The following is an 18,554-nucleotide window of genomic DNA, read 5'->3' as shown; positions in this document are numbered from 1 at the left end:
TGCACAAACAGCGTTAGAAAAGACAGAAAGGACGACAGCTCTGAGGCACCTTGTCGCAGCTCTTGGCTCGTTCCTCGGTCCAGGGCACTATCGTCAGATGACTCTCTAAACAGCCTTCTACCTCTGCGGGTTTTCACTCACAGTTTAGATTCCAAGCAGCACTAATCTGACTCTGCTGGGACAAAGGCAAAATCACTGGCCCTGCCTGGACAATGCCCACCTTAGGCCAGAAGAGTAGGTTTAATTAGGAAAAAGAGTGAGGCAGAGGAATGGAGCAGAGCAGAGTGATAATTGCTTCATAAATAATGTTACCCTCATTTTACAGTTGGAAAAGAATTGAGCCTCAGAGAGTCTGCAGTTTAGTAGCAAGTTGCAAAGCCACAATTGGAACCCAATTCTGCCCAACCCAGAGCCTGAATTCTTAACCACTATTCTCATCCTGATATCTGCTACAGCCTAGGAATCAAAAAAACACAGATTCCAAAGCACTTTCCTCATGAAGTTACCAGGAAGGGTTGTATGATTTTAGCCAATTTTGAGACCCAGAAAAGTAATTGAACAGTGAGAACTCTCTCTGTTCATTCATTTGGTGAATATTTTGTGAGCAGCTATTGACTGCTAAGCACTGGGGATGCAGTGTTGAACAAGATGGACCTGTTTCATAGGTTAAGTCTGGTTGCAGGAGGCAAAAACTCAATTCAAACAAGCTGAAACCAAACAGTATTTATTGACTCAAGATAACAAGCAATCTAAGGGAGAAACAGCTTCAGCAAAACTAGATGCAATGCCAACAAGACTTGTCCCACTCTCTCTAAGACTTCAGATTCTATTTCCTCTGTGTTAGCTTCACTCCCAGGAAGGCTTCCTCCCTGTGAGGCCAAAGATGGCTGCCAGCATCACCAACAGCCAGCAACAGCGAGGAAAAGAATCCCTCTTTTCTTTCAGCATTCGTGGCAGTTCTGAAAAAGGATTCTGCCTGGCCCTTCATGGGTCTTGTGCTGAACGACAAGCAGACCAATCACCGTGTCCAGGGAAATGGTGTAGACATTCTGACCTGCTCCTCTAACTCCTGTGTCCATTCCTATGGTGGGATACATGGGACCTCATGATTGACAGACTGGCCAGGATCACACAGAGTGGACTAAAAGCACTTTCCAAAAATAAAAGAGAAGCACTATGCCAGAAAAAGGGGAAAAGGATAGCAGGCAGGAAAAAAAATTACATTATAGACAAACCATGGCTTTCTGCTCCCATGACCTAGAGATTCTTTCTTCTCAAATCTTTTTCTGTCTGCGCCAGTCAGAATCACAGGTACTGGAAGTGTAAGCTGATCTTCCATCTAGACGAGAAAGTCAAAAGGTAAATGAAACCCTTTCTACAGATCAGCTAGTTGGAAAGGCCAAAGAGCTAATCTATACCAGCACATTCAAAGGGGAAGCTACCAACTGGTGGCAACATCATCACCTGGGAGACTGTTTGAAATGCAAATCCATGGGCCCATTTCACCTAGTGAATCAGAAGATTTTCATATGATCTTTACGTGTGCTAACTTTGGTCTATACTAGTCTGCAAAATGAAAGGAATTCCAGGAAAGACACTGAGGAAAAATAAGGTTATGTGGTGACAGAAGTAAATCAAAGCCAGGATGAAGAGTAGACAATCAAAGAATGAAATAAAGGGGAGAAAGAAAAGCAAAAATATACACAGTAGCAGAAGTAACATTTGGATGGACAAGGCACATTCCGAGAAGTCAGACACAGCTCTGGAGCCTCGAAGCAACTTTACCTCATATCTCTGAGAGGTTTTTGTATAGAAGAGATGACTTCTATAGTATGATGGCGGAAGATATATGAGGTGATGAGGCATGTTGGGCTTTGTGAATTTAGACAGTTACTCATCCTGCCTGATCATCCTCTCTGAGATCAGTCTTCCGATCTGTAGATTGGGGATTGTGACATCTTCCTCACAGGATTCTCCTGAGGCTTGAGAGAGATAATGTATGCCAAATACCTAGCAAAATAGTTGTTCATTGTGTTAGTTGCCTTCTATTTCTCTTAATCCTTTCTGCAGAATTAAGACTAAGAGGTAGAAAGGATTTAGGAAGACACAGACTTGGGATTCATATGAAGCAGAGCTTTCTAACAATTTAAGTCACCCTACAACCCAATGAGCTGAGACCTCCTTGTTATGCACTGAGTGAGTCCCCTCAAAATTCATATGTTGAAACCACAACTCCCAATGTGACTGTATTTGCAGATACGGCCTTCATGGAGGTAATTAAGGTTAAATGAGGTTATAAGGGTGGAGCCTTATATTATAAGGATTAGCGTCTTTATAGGAATAGATACCAGAGAGCTTGTTCCCTCTCTGCCATGTGAGGACACAGCAAAGAGAGCTCTCACCAGGAACTGATCCTATGGGAACCTTGATCTTGGACTTCCTAGCTTCCAGAACAGTGGGAAAATAAATTTCTGTCATTTAAGCCACCCAGCCTCTGGTATTTTGTTATCACAGCCTGAGCGCACAAAGATAATCCCCTCACTGGAATCATTAAAATGAGCTGACAGGCACCTCTCAAGGATACAGAAGGACTTTCTGCAGAGGCCAGTGAAGTGAGAGCAAACTATAAACCTATCCCAGGGCTTCTCAACCTTGGCTGCACATTAGAATCACTTGGGGAACTTTTTAAAAATACTGATGCCCAAGCTCTCCCTCCCACACCAATTAAATCAGGATCTCGGGGTGTGTGCATTTTTAAATAACATCCCAGGTGATTTGAAAGTGCAACCAAGGCAATCTGGAGGATCACTCCCTTAAGAGATCTGAGACCCTTTTCAATGTGGAGTTATTATTAATTTATCAAGACTTACATCTGGTGACACAAGAAAGGAGTATGTATCATGAACCCCTTTTTGCAATTATGAAAGAAGGAAGAGAGAGAATTGTGAAGTTAAGCTCCCCAAGTCACTGAGCAAGCTGATAGTGAAGCTCTTTCACATCAGTCTGTGACCTTTGGAACTCTCAGACATCTGTTGTGTTTGCTAGGCCAGCATCCTTCTCCTTGTTTTGGAAGCAGCTTGTCTTTGGAGGGACTATTCCTTCCCAATTCTGTGTACTCTAATAGGACTGTCATCACAGGGCCCCCATGTGACCCAAACTAAGCCAATCAGACTCTTTCTTCAGGGAGAATGGCAGAGGCACTGTAGGTGGGTAAAGCTGCATTATTCCTATGGCAGTATAAAGAAAGAAGATGTATTCCTTACTAAGATCCTGTAGTTTCCTGCTTCCTTTTCTTCCCAAGACCTGGCTCTCTGGGTTTCCTTTAATTCTGTGAGCTACAGAGTATGCTTCCAATAAAGTCCTCTTTCCACCTAGGTGAGTCAGAGCGTCTTTCAGTTGCTTGCAGAACTGCTTCAAAAATTGGTACCTGGAAGTGGACACTGCAAGCAACAGACTCCCAGCCGTGGAACTGGCAGGAGTAGGTCCAAGGCAGTGAAAATTCCCAAATTCAGTCAAGAAAGTTGAAGCCTAGTTTTCTTTTTCTTGAAATTCCCAATTTTCACATGCACCAATACATTTCCCTTTCTGCTCACTCTAGTCCTGATTAAATAAAGTACTTATGCAAAATGCAAAAACTTAACACTACTAAGATGTTCCTGTCTCCGCTCTTATTTGGGGCTGCCATTGGTTGTGCCTTGTAGAGATTTTTTAACCCTTTTGCTGTGACAACCCTCAAACCAATAAACAAGAACTGGAAATTTAGGTACAGAGAGAAGTACCTGACCAAACTCTCCATCTTTCTAAGATGATTGTACTAGAAAGAGCTCATGGAGAGCAAAAAGGCAGAGCACAGGAGGCGAGCGTCACGATAATGACAATGACCACCATTTGTTAAGCCCTTACTATGTGCTAGACACTGGGCTATTATGTTGTTTAATCCTAAAAGAACGATACTCTTATGTTTTGTTTTATTTTGTTTCTAAGGTTGAGCTGCAGATGCACAGAATTGAATTGATTCAATCAGTCATTCTTTTCCGTTACTGGCATGATGTAATCATCTGTCTAGACATGACCCCTATTTTTTCTTATCTTCTTTATCCCTCATCTCTGAGTGTATCTAATGCATGTCCCTTCAATCTATTTTCCATAGACTTACAGATTTACAAAAATATGTAGTGTAGTGTCTGCTTTAAAAATGTATATAAATGGATCATACTGCATGTCTCACTCTGCAATTTGCTTTTTTTATTCAGCATTATGTTTCTGAGATCCATCCATGTTGATATATATAGAGAGAGCTAGTTCATCTGTTTAAACGGCTCCATTGTATACTACCATGTCTATATACTCTAGCTTACCTATGTGTTTTCCCCTGATGGATATCTAGACAGTTGCTAATTCTTTCCTCTTACGAAAAGTACTTCAATAAATAATCTTGTACATGTCTTTCAGTGCATTGGGCAAGAGTCTTTCTAAGATTTACCTGGAAGTGTCATTTCTGGGCCTGAGGCTTCATGCATTTTCAGTTTTAGTAAATCCTGCCTAATTACAAAGTAGCTTTACTATTTACACTCCCACCAACAGTACATGAGAGTTCTTGGGGTAGATACTATTGCAGATGAGAAAACACAGAAAATGTCCAAAGTTAAGCACTGTATCTGTCTGAATCATGTCTCTAGCTCCAGAACTACACTATACAGTCATGCACCACATAACATTTCAGTCAATGACGGACAACATGTACGACGGTGGTCCCATAAGATTAGTACCATGTAGCCTTGTTGTGTAGTAGGCCTCACTATCTAGGGTTGTATGAGTACACTCTACTACGTTTGCAGAACAATGAAGTCACCTAACAATGCATTTCTCAGAACATATCCCCATCATTAAGCAACATATGACCGTACAATGTCACTAAACAATATACACTAATTAACAGTTGGAAATACGTTCAGCTGCCAATGACAGAACCCCCTAACGGTGGCTTAAGTAGTATGGGCATTTATCATCTCACTTAACAAAAACACTGGGGTGGAGGTGGGGGGGAGGTGGGGGAGGGGTTCAGCAGGTCAGCTGTGTCATCAGCAACATGAGCACATTTTAGTTTTTAATTTCACCATTCTCAGCTTTTGAGTTTTCACCTTTATTTCATCTCCTCTCAGCCCTAGATGGCTGACATTGCTCTGACACCATGTCTGAGTTCAGAGCAGGAAAAAGGGGAAACAGTGGCACCAGGAATCTCTTTTCTTGTTCTTGTTCTTTTTATAGGAAAGAAAAATGCCTTCATTGAATCCCCACTCATGCCAACCTACTTCCCTTTTTTTTGTCTCCTTAGTCAGAATCCACTATTAGATCAATCTACATGCAGAGTGGAATGAGATTATTATGTCTGGTTTAGATCAACCACAACTCAGCCACTGGGGAAATAGGGAGAGTTCATATTCCTGTATCTCAAGCCATCTCCAGGTCTAAAACCTGTTCTGTCAGCAAGAAAGAAAGGCAATGACTGTTGGATAGCAACTTAGTTTTTCTTCCATCTCTCTGACCTTTTCTTCTCAGATTTTTTTTGCTGGCTTTTTCTCCCCACTCAGTTGTTAAATATTCGAGGTTTTTTGGGCTTCTCTTCCCAAGATACTTAAGAGAAGACCAACAGATGGCCAACAGGCCAAATTTTAGTTTATGACTCCTGCTGTGTACTCTCTCCCTAGGCTGATAGCATCCATTTTTATTGCTTCAATTACCACATACATATTGATGACTCCTAAATTTGTATCTCCAGCTTCCTCCCCTTTCTTGAGCTTCAGATCCATATGTATCATTGCCTTTTTAGATATTTGTAAGACACATCAAACTCAACATGTCCAAACTGAGCTTTTCACTTCCCACCCAAACTGACTCTTTCTTTTCTGGTGCATCCCGTCTTAGTAAACACCACCCCTTTTCACCGAGTTGCCAAGATCAGAGACCTGTGAGACTTCCCACACAACAGCTCTCAAATTTGTCTGCTATTCTTCATCTCCATTGCAAACACCTTGCTCTAAAGCTCTGTGACTAAAGCATTTGTGGTGTGGACCAGCAGCATGGCTATGTGGTGTTTTGTTCAGGGCAAATTATGCTCAGAAACCAAGGTTGTCTTTGCCAATAATTTATTTAACACAAGCTTGCTACAGGAATTATAATTTCTAGTTATAATTTTTTCACAAGCCAGTGGCATACAGGATAATGTCTCTTAATAAGTCAATAAAAAATAACATACTCCAAACCAATGATAAATTAATTACACTACTGTTCCAGGCAAAGGGGGATGAAAGAAGTAAAGTCCAAACTGAGTTGAGGTGTACCTTTCTACGAGTTGGTTCTCAGTAGCGTCAACCTTTCCAACCAAAAGCTGGGCTTATCAGCGGCTAGCTTAGGTCCTTCACTCCTGGGGCACATAGCTGGTGGGCAATGGTGCCAGTGTTGGCAGGCAAGGTGGGCTTCTCTGAAAGTTATTACTCCAGGGATGGTTACACAGCTTGTGCCACTGCCTACGAGGAGTAGCCTCGCCAAGGCAGGAACAGATGTCCCATCTCTTCCTGAGACTGCTGCATTGTTTAACACCAGTGCTGACCAAGAGTAGCATGGCCACACCAGGAGCAAGTGTCTCCAGATCTTCGGAGAGCTATTTAGATCAGCAAAGAGTAGCCTTGCCCAGACCGAATGCTCTTGAGTTGCTGGTCAAACTTCATCAAAACTAGTTATCCAAAACAAGTTCAAACCACAAACAGCTTTGCCCAAAACAAGCTTTCAAAATACAGATTTGAAATCACTAACAAGTCAGTACACAACTCTTGGGTAATAAATGCAGAATCTCTGGCCCCACCCCAGACCTCCTGAATCAGAATCTGCATTTCTAACAGGATCCCCAGGCAACTCATTAAAATTCGAGAACTTCTCATCTTGACTTTTGACAGAGCTTGTTAACTGGTCCCCCTGCATTAGTCTCTTGCCCCCTAAAACTCTCTCTCTACATTGCAACCCTCCTAAGTTACTTCCCTCATTAAATCCCATAACTAGCTCCCCATTGCTTTGGAGATAGAAAGCAAAAGCCTGCAGAATACAAAGCCCTGTGGAAGTTCCCCTCCTGCCTAGTCTCCAGCCCCATTCTGCCCTCTAGGCTCCAGCCACGTTAGTCTTCTTCCAATTCCTGTGCCAGGCCATATTTTTTCCCAGTCAGAGAGTTTTTGCCTGCTGCTCCCACCCCCACCCAGCAACATCTCAACTGCCCTGGCTCACAGCTAACTCCTACTCCTTCCGTTCCTGAAAGAAAGCCCCTCTCTTACAGCCCATGTGAAGTCGGCCACTCTCATGTTAAGCTCTCTTGGCACAGTGTGCTCCTTCAAATATTTATCACTGTTGTACTTAAATAATGAAGTGTGTGTTTCATTGTTTAATGTCATTCTTCTCCCATTGAATTGAAGCTCTAAGACTACAGCCTCAGCTCTCACATTGTTCCATCCTTCCAGCGCCTAGTATAGTGCTTGTTACCCGTTCAATGATTACCTGTTGACTTGATGAATATAAATGAACAATCATCACCAGGGAGTTGTCTTGGCTCAGGGTGGCCCTGCTTTCTTAGTGCAACTGGAATCAAGAATCTGAAAAAGACTGAAGAGGGCCAAGGAAGTATAATTTGACCACCAGCAAGCTAATCGGGGATGAAAATGTCCAATTCTGACAGATGTATCCCATGCACGTGCTGAAAGGAAAACAGAAGCAGCCTGCCCAAGAGTGACGGTAAACATTTTGTTCCCTGGCCAGTGCCTTCCTCCTCAATACACTCCCAAACTGACCTTTAGAGGACTTTTGTATAGTGGGAGGTCTCTTTTAACCTCCCCTGAATAAGGGTGTGAAGTGATGTTTGCTTTTCTCCCTTTGTTCTCTGGCTGAGTAAAGTCTGGAGGCGGTTGAGTGAGGTTTAGTAATACAATTGCCTTCCCTTTCAAATGCTAAAGAGGGTTTTTGCTCCTGGTTTAGTATAATCTGAAAGTTGTAGAGGTCTGGAAGGGATCCACTCCCCTTCCTTTTGGCATCGCATTTCCTGCAGGCTAGTGACAACTTCACAATTAAAAGAAAAACCAAAGCTGTAAAAATATACTCCACATTGCCCTCCAAGCATCTCTGCATGGTGGAGAGATAAACGTTAAATTTACGGGGAAGGCCACCAGGAGAAACGAAGGATGTATAAAGTTCCACAGTCCGGGAGCTGGCCAGAGATCCTGGCGTTTGTGGTGTTCTCTTCACCCAAGAGAAAGCTGGAGTCAGAGGTTGACTTGCTCAAGGCGGCTCTTATCGCAGGCTTTTGATTCCCATGCAGGCATGGATCCGGGTTTGGGAAAGCATGAGCAATTTGGAGGATGCTCTTTAATAAAGAGAACACAAAACTATGAATAAAGTCAGATTCAGGGCTTTGGAAAGAACAACTGAGGGTCTTCATTGGCTTCATGATACACCCACCTCTGCCCCTAGGTGAGTGTACTAGAAAAGCTACTCCCTCCTTAGAACCTTAATTGGGTAATCTGTAAAATGGGACCCTCTAACTCTCCTCCACAGAAATGACGGGAGGTAAAGGCACATGAGACAAGGGAAAGTACCTAGTATTTGATAGGAAGCGTTCAATAAAAATGTCATTTTGGAGACATCCTTCCTGGGAAGTTACAGATCCATTCTGGGCTACCTTCTCCTCCTCTTCAGCATCTCCTTTAGCTTTATTGAAGTTTTTGCGGGTATTGCTGTAATACATCCGGAATATATATTATTACTTGGAGACAACACAGGTTCCCAAACTGATAGCTGAAGTCAACACATTTTTTTGACCATTGGAAGGATTTCTAATACATTTAATTTGCTTTACTTTTTAAAGAGTCAGTCCAAGGTTTGTTTTCTTTTCTTTTTTTTTTGTTTTGTTTAATTTGATGTGTTATTTATTGGCAATAAATATGATATTTTATGGTAAGGTGTTATTGCCACTGTGCAAAAGGTACTCCAAAGGTCAGTGTGGTGTGGTGTGTGTGCGCCTGTGTGTGTGTACAGGCTGAGAATCATATTGTTTACCATTCTTAATGTTTGCCATCCCTCACCAGCTCCACGTTTATAATCCTGAAGGCATCTGAGTTGATAATAAATCAAATCAACTAGTAAACCTGTAGAGGAATGGAACAGGAAGAAAGAACATAAAATGACAATGATCTGAAATCATAGGGAGCAAGTAGGTCAATGTTATTGAGGTTAGTTGGGGAGCTTCTGGCCTTGTACTACCGTATTCAGCTCCCAGCTTTGCCACTTACCAGTTTTTGACCTATAGCTATATTCATTTGAACTTCTAAATCTCACTTTGCTCATCTATAAAACTGGGATATTTATAGGACTTTCCTAAGAAGTTCACTGTGAGGATTAAATGAGAAAATCCTCTCAATGCACTAAGAACAGTAACTGGAACAGAGTAAACCCTCAATAAATGTTAGTTATTATTAAGACACCTCTTGTAGCCTGTAGTGAGCCTCATATATGTCACCTCATGTTCACAACACTGGGAGGTTAAATGACCTGCCCAAGATGGGGAAATGTAAGAGTTTAGACAAGAATCTAGTCTTTGTGTGTGGGTTTTTTTTTAATTTAAATTTTATTTTATTGAGGTCATAATAGTTTCCATAATTCTTTCATAATAACATTGTGAAATTTCACTTGTACATTATTGTTTGTCAGTCACCATATAAGTGTGCCCCTTCACCCCGTATGCCCACCCCCATAACCCCTTCCCCAAGGTTAACCCCTTAGGTAACCACTAAGCTGTTCTTTGTCCATGTGTTAGCTTATCTTCCACATATGAGTGAAATCATACGGGGTTTGTATTTCTCTGTCTGACTTATTTCACTTAACAAAATACCCTCAAGTTCCATCCATGTTGTTGCAAATGGAATGATTTTGTCTTTTTTTATAGCTGAGTAGTATTCCATTGTGTGTATATATATATATATGTATATATATATATATATACACACATATACATACAAACACACACACACACACACACATATATATGCCACATCTTCTTTATCCAATCATCAGTCTCTGGCCAGTTGGGTTGCTTCTCCTTCTTGACTATTGTGAATAATGCTCCAATGAACATTGGAGTGCATAAGTCTCTTTGAATTATTGATTTCAAGTTCTTTGGATAGATAAGCCTTAGTGGGATAGCTGGGTCGTATGGTATTCTATTTTTAATTTTTTGAGAAATCACCATATTGTTTTCCATAGTGGCTGCACCAGTTTGCATTCCCACCAGCAGTGTATGAGGGTTCGCTTTCTTTACATCCTTTCCAACATTTGTTGTGTTTTGTCTTGGTGATTATAGCCATTCTAACAGGTGTAAGGTGATATCTTAGTGTAGTTTTGATTTACATTTCCCTGATGATTAGTGATGTTGAACATCTTTTCATATGCCTATTGGCCATCTGTATATCTTCTTTGGAAAAATGTCTGTTCATATCCTCTGGCCATTTTTTGATCGGGTTGTTTGGTTTTTTTGTTGTTGACTTGTGTGAGTTTTTTATATATTTTGGACATTAACCCCTTGTCAGATACATGATTTGCAAACATTTTCTCCCAGTAGGTGGGTTGTCTTTTCATTTTGTTCCTGGTTCCCTTTGCCTTACAGAAGTCTGATGAAGTACCACTTGCTAATTTTTTCTTTTGTTTCCCTTGCCGGAGTAGACATGGTATTTGAAAAGATCCTTCTAAGACCGATGTCAAAGAATGTACTGACTATATTTTCTTCTAGGAGTTTTATGGTTTCAGGTCTTACTTTCAAGTCTTTGATCCATTTTGAGTTAATTTTTGTGTATGGCAAAAGATAATGGTTTACTTTCATTCTTGCATGTGGCTGTCCAGTTCTCCCAAAACCATTTATTGAAGAGACTTTCCTTTCTCCATTGTATGTTCTTAGTTCCTTTGTCAACGATTAGCTGTCCAAGAATCTACTTTTAATGAATCTCCATGTACTGGTCTTCACTAAATCAAAGACCCATGGATTTGTAAGGTGAGTGCCTATTTCCAAGTATTAAAATGTGTGTGTGTTGGGGAGATGTTTCTCAGGAGTGAAATATAGTAGTGCTCTTTCCACTACACTACATCTTGCACCTCTCCCCCAAATTTCCGTTCATTACAATTGCTAAAAGATAAACTGAGGCATATTAAAAATTTTGAGAGATTGTTTGAGCAAAAATCAATTCAAATTGGGCAGCAGATAGAAAAGACCTCCAAGGAGCTGTACAAAATGAAAGACTTCTATAGGCAGAAGGGAGTGGACCCTTTTTACTAGGCAAAAAAGTGGGTTGGCTATTGCAAGGTTACTCTCCTTTAGGGGATGGCAAGGGTCTATCAGGCAGATAACCTAACCAGTGTTGATCAGGGGATTCCTGACTGACTGGTTTAAGATTCCATTTTTGGGAGAACCAAAGCTGTAATTGAGACTCAGTTTGGTGATGCGGGGCTTAGCCTAAGTGACTCCATTTCGGACCTTCTTTCTTGTTTTTTTTAACAGCATGTTGTCCATTTCCAGCATTATTTATTAGCTGGATTACATATAGAGACATGAGTTTGGGGTCCTGTAGAGTGTTCATTGTACCCTCCATTGTCATCATTTCAAAAGGTGATCCAGATACTTGGCAGATCAAGCCAGGAAGGCCATCCTTTTTCCATGTAAAGAAAACTACTAGGCAACTGCATGCTGATGTTCAAAATTGTATCCTAATCCAAATTTTGAGTGGACATACTCTGTAGGACACTTAGCTGAGGCTGGGGAGACCTGGCTGTGGAACTCCCCTGTGGGAAACACTGTGATGTAGGAAATAAACTTGTTTGGTATGGAGGACCCAAGTCTAGTTGCAACTGCTTCAGCACAAGTAGCTTTGAGACTTTGGAAAAATGACATTGTCTATAAAATGACACCGTCTATAAAATGACACCAACAATCTCACACTGCCTACTTCTGAACATCAGAGTGAGGATCCAGGATATAACTCATGTGAAATGTAATGTGTGTCAAGGTGTTGTACAAATGTCACCTTTATTAATGAACTTGTTAATTGCTATAGCTTGTTATTTTCAGGGGAAATGAGATAATGGAAGTTGGGCAAGTGACGTATAGAAAAGATACAGGCATACATGATTGTGTATGTATTCTGAAAAGTCTAAGAGGGTAGATGCCAAATTGTTTACTGTGGTGGAGCTTTCATATTGACTTCTATATTTGTGGATTGTTTGGATTATTTTTACAACAAGAATGTATTTTTATAATATCTTTATTTCAATAAATTCCTCTAAAAACAACAATCCTTGTGCTAAAAAGAAGTTCTTTCAAAAGCTGTGATTTGGTCAAATTGAATCCATTTTAACACATCTTATGCCAACCTCCCACCCCACCCCCAATATGTTATCAGATCACGTGAAAAACAGCCCCTATTAACCCACTTCTCTTTAAATTCTTTAGCTTAATATTTAGTTGTTATTGGTTTTGGTTAGATACCTGCATATAAGAATGGAATATCTCTTTTGAAAGAAAAATGATTGATTTTCACATGCTAATTATCAAGATTTGTAAGCAAAAAGATTCCAATTTGAGCAGAGAATCAGTAGTTTCCTCAAGTCAGAAGCACAACATCTCAGAAATTAAAAGTTTCCCATAAAAATTTAAAAATAAAAAAAATTACCTTTTAGGGAAATTAAAATAGGTAATTTCACTCGGTGGCCAGTCTTCGTCTGGCTCTTTTGCTAGTTGGACTTGCTCCTCTCATCTTAGAAAGCAGTCACATGTTTATAGCTCTGTCCTCAGACCAACCTTCTCTCTAACAGACTCTTCTCTGGAAATCCTCTATTCTTCTATTCCCCCTGCATTTAGTATCATCTCTTTGCATATAATTTCCCAATATTTTTCTCTAGTGCCGGCCACACTTTTCATTTCTATAAGGCTTTTCAATTATCAGCTCAATTTGGGTTCAATGCTAGTATCTCCACCCAAACATGCTCAAAGCCAAATTACTCTTTTTTTTGTATGCTGTAATTCTCCCCAGTCAACCAGGGCTGGCCAAGACTGCCATTTTATCTTTAACCTCTCCCTTCTCTGGGTCTCTCTTCCCCACAATCTTTTGCTTAGATTTTTATCACATCCTTTGCTTCTTCCCATGTCTATTCCCACCTCCCTGGTTCAGGCTCTTGCTTTCAGAAAAAGCAGCGTGAGGGAAGAGAGACAAGCAATGGGAGGTCAGAGAAGCTCTCACAATGGCACTAGCATGTGACTCAGAACTTGAAAGATATTCTCCTTAAGTGGAAAAAGTTATTCCAAAATAATGGAACAGCATCCATAGAGGCACCCCAGGCATAGAAATGCCTGGCATCATTAAAGAAAGACAAGGAAGCTGGTGGGGCTTTTCAGGTTGGGGACGTATAGATATTCTCAGTGATTAGGCTAGACAGGTATGTTCATTCCTGGAAGACTTTGAATTTCATTCTGTAAGCGGTGGAAAAATACAGACTTGTGTGCCAAGAAAATCTGTCGTAAGACTATGATAGCTAAAGGAACAAATCCTGCAAATATTAATTTGTGGCAATAGGAATTGATACACAACATATACTGCTCTTAGAATCAATTGTTTTAGTGACAAGTTGCTTGTGGGAGCAGGAAAGGTGAGAGATGACACTGAGTTTGGTAGCCTGGATGTTTAAAAGCATGATTAACCTTGAAGAGGAACACAAATTAAGCTTTGTGTTTGTGAATGACAGTAGAGTTTAGTTTTAGGCATGCAGAGTGTGATGTGTCAGTGGGATATACAGGTGGAGGTGTCCAAAACACACTATTACCTCGGAGAGGATGATCTCCTAGGAAACCTATTCCCAGCTCCCTGTTGGCTTTTATTTATATATTCCATCAACACAAAGACCAGCTGTCTAGCCCTGAACCCATCATGATCGCCTCACCACAAACCACCTTCACCTCCCCACTACTCCGTTTTGGTCAATGGTATTTTCATTTCCCAAACTCCTTGTCTACCACCTATGGGTTGTTTCTAATTCCTCTCTCTCCTTGGATGCTTGTATTTACTTAGGCACCAAATCTTATTGATTTTTCCTTTCCAGTGTCTCTCACTCCACATATCTTCTGCTTATTCTAACTCTGCTGCCTAATTCTGGTCCTTATTTTTTATAGCTTAATAACCATCTTCTAATGGATTCCTGCCTCCTGTCTGCCCCCTAACAACCCATTCTGTCTACCACAATAAGGTTAATCTTCCTAAAACCCTAAATTGATCCTGTCACTTCCTTTCTCACAAACTTCCATTGACTTTCTGTCATCAACAAGAAAAAGTTCAAATTCCTTAATATTATAAAATTCATAATATATCTACTCTAGCATTCTCTCTAGCCAAACTGATCTATTTAGCATCTGGGAACCTACTTTTCTCTCTCCCAGTCTTGCTTCATTGCCTGAAATTTTAGTGGAGTATGTGGAGGATAAAAGATGAGTTTACAGAAATCCCTTAAAATGTAAGAAGAGAGGGGCTTTGTATCTTGGCAAAGTCTCAGATGGGACTCCATTGAACACACTTGGCTAACCTGCCATACTAGGGGGCTCCAATTACAGACCTAAAGTCTAGGGAAGGAAAGGAAAAGAGGAAAGAAGAGGAAATGAGGAAAGGGAAGGAAGAGGATATAAAAGAAAGAGAGGCATAGGAGTTAGCCCAGAATGACACAAACATCAGAGTTCTAAATAACAGTAACTTCAAAGTGATTATCCTCTCGTCTCTGTGCTTCTTAGGGGCAGAAACCAAGTCTTGATCCTCTTTGTCTCCCAGCACCCAGCACAAAGGCTGGCACATAGATGGTGCTCAGTAAACAATTCTTAAATGAATTGTCAGCAATTGACTTGTCTTCTTCAATGAAAAGTTCTCAGTTCCTTCATTATCCTCTCAGTTGTATTTTGCAATCATGAAGATTTCCTTTGCCCTCTGCGTGCCTTTTCCAAGATGTCCAGAACAATACTGAGGAACAAAACACAGCACTCAAAAAAGAGTTTTTATAATATAGTATGTAATGGGAAATTGATTCACCCCAAGATATTCTTATTTTTTCAGCCCATTTCCAGAGTCATTCTTGACTTTCTGTCTCATTTCCAGCTTGTGAGCAACTTTAACCATTAACTCTTTCCAGCAACAATCATTCATTGTTAGTCACTGCCCTTGCCATGCTGGTGTATGTTTTTTCTCTTAATAAACAGATTACTCTCTGCTAGTTGCTAATGAAGTTCATTCTTTTTGCCTCCACCTCTTCTCCATCTTGCCAGACCATTTGGAATTCTAATCCTGTCCTGGATGCTAGCCTTCCTAACTGACGATGGGTGTCATCTGCTAACAGCATGTATCATCTGTCAGCTTTAGGAGCTTATTTTCTGTTTTATCCATGTAAATCATTGATGAAATATTAAAGAATCATTCCCAGAATGGAGTCCTGTGGAATACAATTTCTAATATCCCTGAGTTTGTCACGAGCGCCATCGATAACGAACTCGTTGGGAGACTACCAACCACAGAGCCACATTCCCCCGGTGTGTTGATTGAGTGTAGTCTTGGGGAAGATAATCAAAAGTCTTTCCGGGGCCAAATAGCTATGGAAAAGTTTAAAGGGAAATCTAACAAACTGACTGTCCACTTTTCTGCTGGGCACTATACTTATGTTAATTGAATTAATCCTTCCGTAACTCTATAAGGTAGTATAGTATAGTGGTTAACACTATAGATCCTAAGGGTGGACTGCCTGAGGTTGAATTTTTACTCCATCACTTTCTAGCCATCTGATCTTGGCAAGATACTGAAATTCTCTGTTCTTTAGTTTTATCATCTGAAAAATAAGGAGAATAGAAGTCATCTCAGAGGATTGTTTTGAGGATTCCGTTGCATGTAAAACACTTAAATGGTGCCTGGCACAAAATGAATCTTCTACAAATCTTAGCTATTATTTTTATCCCGTATTAAAATTGAGGAAACTAGGGCTGGTGTGTATTGGAGCCAAAATTTGAGATCCAGTGGTGTCTGATTCCAATTCTTAAGCTCCTCTACTCTGCTGTGCAGACTTTAAAATTTATATCCCATATATTTCCAAAGGAGACTTCAGATGAAAATAGCCAGAGCAATCAGATGCATTAGATTACAGCGAAACTTCATAATTTAAGCCAATATTTTGGTGAGGAGGTATTTACATTTGATTAAAATTTTTTCAAAAACAAGTTATATTATAGGGGAAAAAAATCAACCTAAATTTAAAATAAAAATCATAGAACCTTAGGTCTGAAAAACTATAGGGATCATATAGTTTAAACTACTAGCTAATAAGAGACTCTTCGGGAATTTTTTTTTCTTTTTACCTTTTCTTTTTTTCTAATTACATAAGTGGTAAGTGCTCAAAGTAGAAAACTTGGAAAACCTTGAAAGGCCCAGAAGAGGAAGATCACCCATAATTCAAACACTAATGATAATCACAATGAACGAGTTCATGTACACACTCTTTAGTGTTATTTTTCCATACACAAATCTTCTCTACAAATGGTATCAATGTATATGCTCTTTTAGTTGCCTGCTTTTTTCCACTTAGTAGTAGATTATAAGCATTTCCCATCTCATTATTTTACTGATTTTTAACATCTGTAAAATCTGTAAAAAGTAAATCATACGAGAGTACCATAAATAATTTAGCTAATCCCCTATTGTTGGACATTTAGGTTGATTCTATTTTTCTTTCCTACTATTATAAATAAGACTGTTATGAAGAGCCTTGTATTATGTTGTTGCATAATTCCCTCATTATGCACAAATCCTTTTTATCCTTAACAGATGGTTAGCCAGCCTCTGTTTGATCACTTCCAGTAACAGGGAGCTCACTTCTTTGCCAGACAGCTCATTCCATTTATGGATAACTCTAATTGTTAGAAAGTTCTTTATTTTTAACCCAAATCTGTTCCCCTTAACTTACACTCATTGATTCTAGTTTTGCAGTCTGGAATTACCCAAAGCAATCTTTCCTTTTTGTACTTGGCAGCCCATCAAATACTTGAAGAAGGCCATAATGAAACTCCCTATGTATTCTCTTCCTCAAGCTAAATATCCATGCTTATGAGTCTTATGATAAAAAAAGGATGAGGAATTGGTAGCAGTAGGGGGTTCCTCATGAAAGATATAAATTTGGTAACATCATATTTCCCTTTTTGCTTTGGCCTCCTGGAAGCTCAGAGCCTAATTGGTTGCCCCATCTTTAGAACAGTATAACCTTATCACCTGCATACATGTGCACTATCTTTTCCCTTGGGTCTAATCATCCTACTTTGCCTATGTTTTTCCTGGCTATTATTTTTTCTTAAAAATTTTTTTTACTGACGTATATCTCTGTAAGCTCTGTACCTCTATGGTACAAGATATATTATAATCAAATAAGTTTCTCTATTTCCTTTAGCAATCCTTCGTATGAAATTAGTTGATCATTTTTGTTTCCTCGCACCATTTTAGTTTATATGCATGTCTTTTACTCCCGAAAGTGGTCAAAACAATAGAATAGTTTTAATTACCCATCCTTTTTCTCTGGCAGAGAAGCTTAATGCGAGGAGAGGATAGAAAACATAATCTCAATCCTCCCGCATCATGAATAGTTTCTATCAAATTGTCACAATCCCCTCTGTCATCCAGCAGCACTACTTCTGGTCTTGAAATTAGAGTGCATAGCTCCCCAGCCCTCAGGTCAAAGATTAACATGCATGTGACACTGCAGGTTGACAGACCTTTCCACACCCAGGAGAGGATGGTAATCCTCCCCACAGCACCTCTGAAAGGATGGTACTATTGTCCTCATTTTACCCTAAGGGAACGGAGGCACAGAGAGGTGAGACTTGAACCCAGGTCCTCTCACTCTGAATCTGAGAGTCCATCCTTACCCCTAAATGCACAGACTTCAGAAGCGTCTGGACTGAGCCAGGCCACAAGGATGCCACTACGGTTGGACGAGAGGCAGGCGACTCTGCATGTTCCTCCTTTCATTCGGGAATCCAGCTCTGATTATCCTCTTCCCACAGAGAGAAGCGTGGTGGCTGCCAGTTGCATATGGCTTGACGAAGATAGGAGAGGACATAAAGGCGGCCCCCCTCCTCCCTGTGCTCCCGGATGAGAATCAAGCAGATTGTTTCCTATTTGGAGGAAGTAGATGTGAGAAACCTAAGGCAGCAGGCAAACCTCGAATGGGTGAGAATAAAAAATACTCCCCCGACCCCCTTGCGAGGTTCTGCCTAGAGGAGCCAGGTATGAAGGCACCGGAGCTATCTGTGGGCCAGAGAGCTAGAATGTTTCTGCCCCAGGAGCTTCCTTCCTAAATATCCCCTCCTGAAGAGAGGCTGCGATTGCCTTCGGCCTCCCTGGAAGACCTCCGCTGCTGGCAGGCTGGCCTGGTGTAACAGCTCAGAGTTGAAACCCTCTTAAAAATAG

The 18,554-nt window shown here is 40.5% G+C and overlaps 1 long non-coding RNA gene across 3 annotated transcripts in view; it reads right to left on the bottom strand.

Moving 5' to 3' along the window:
* Positions 1-12,325: 12,325 nt before the first annotated feature.
* The window catches only part of LOC138918651 (uncharacterized), a 40,295-nt gene continuing 34,066 nt past the window's right edge, over positions 12,326-18,554 (bottom strand). The window contains exons 4-5 of one of the 3 annotated variants that reach the window (XR_011428230.1): positions 18,011-18,259; positions 12,326-15,074 (exon numbers count right to left, since the gene is read on the bottom strand). This is a non-coding gene — a long non-coding RNA (uncharacterized lncRNA). Of the gene's footprint in view, positions 15,931-16,578; positions 18,260-18,554 lie in introns of those variants that run through there. The other 2 variants (XR_011428232.1, XR_011428231.1) reach the window with 2 other exon arrangements.

The sequence above is a fragment of the Equus caballus genome, chromosome 18, assembly GCF_041296265.1.
Source record: "Equus caballus isolate H_3958 breed thoroughbred chromosome 18, TB-T2T, whole genome shotgun sequence".
Classification (NCBI taxonomy): domain Eukaryota; kingdom Metazoa; phylum Chordata; class Mammalia; order Perissodactyla; family Equidae; genus Equus; species Equus caballus.
Note: the sequence above shows the minus strand (reverse complement) of the source record. Positions and strands in the feature narration are given on the sequence as shown.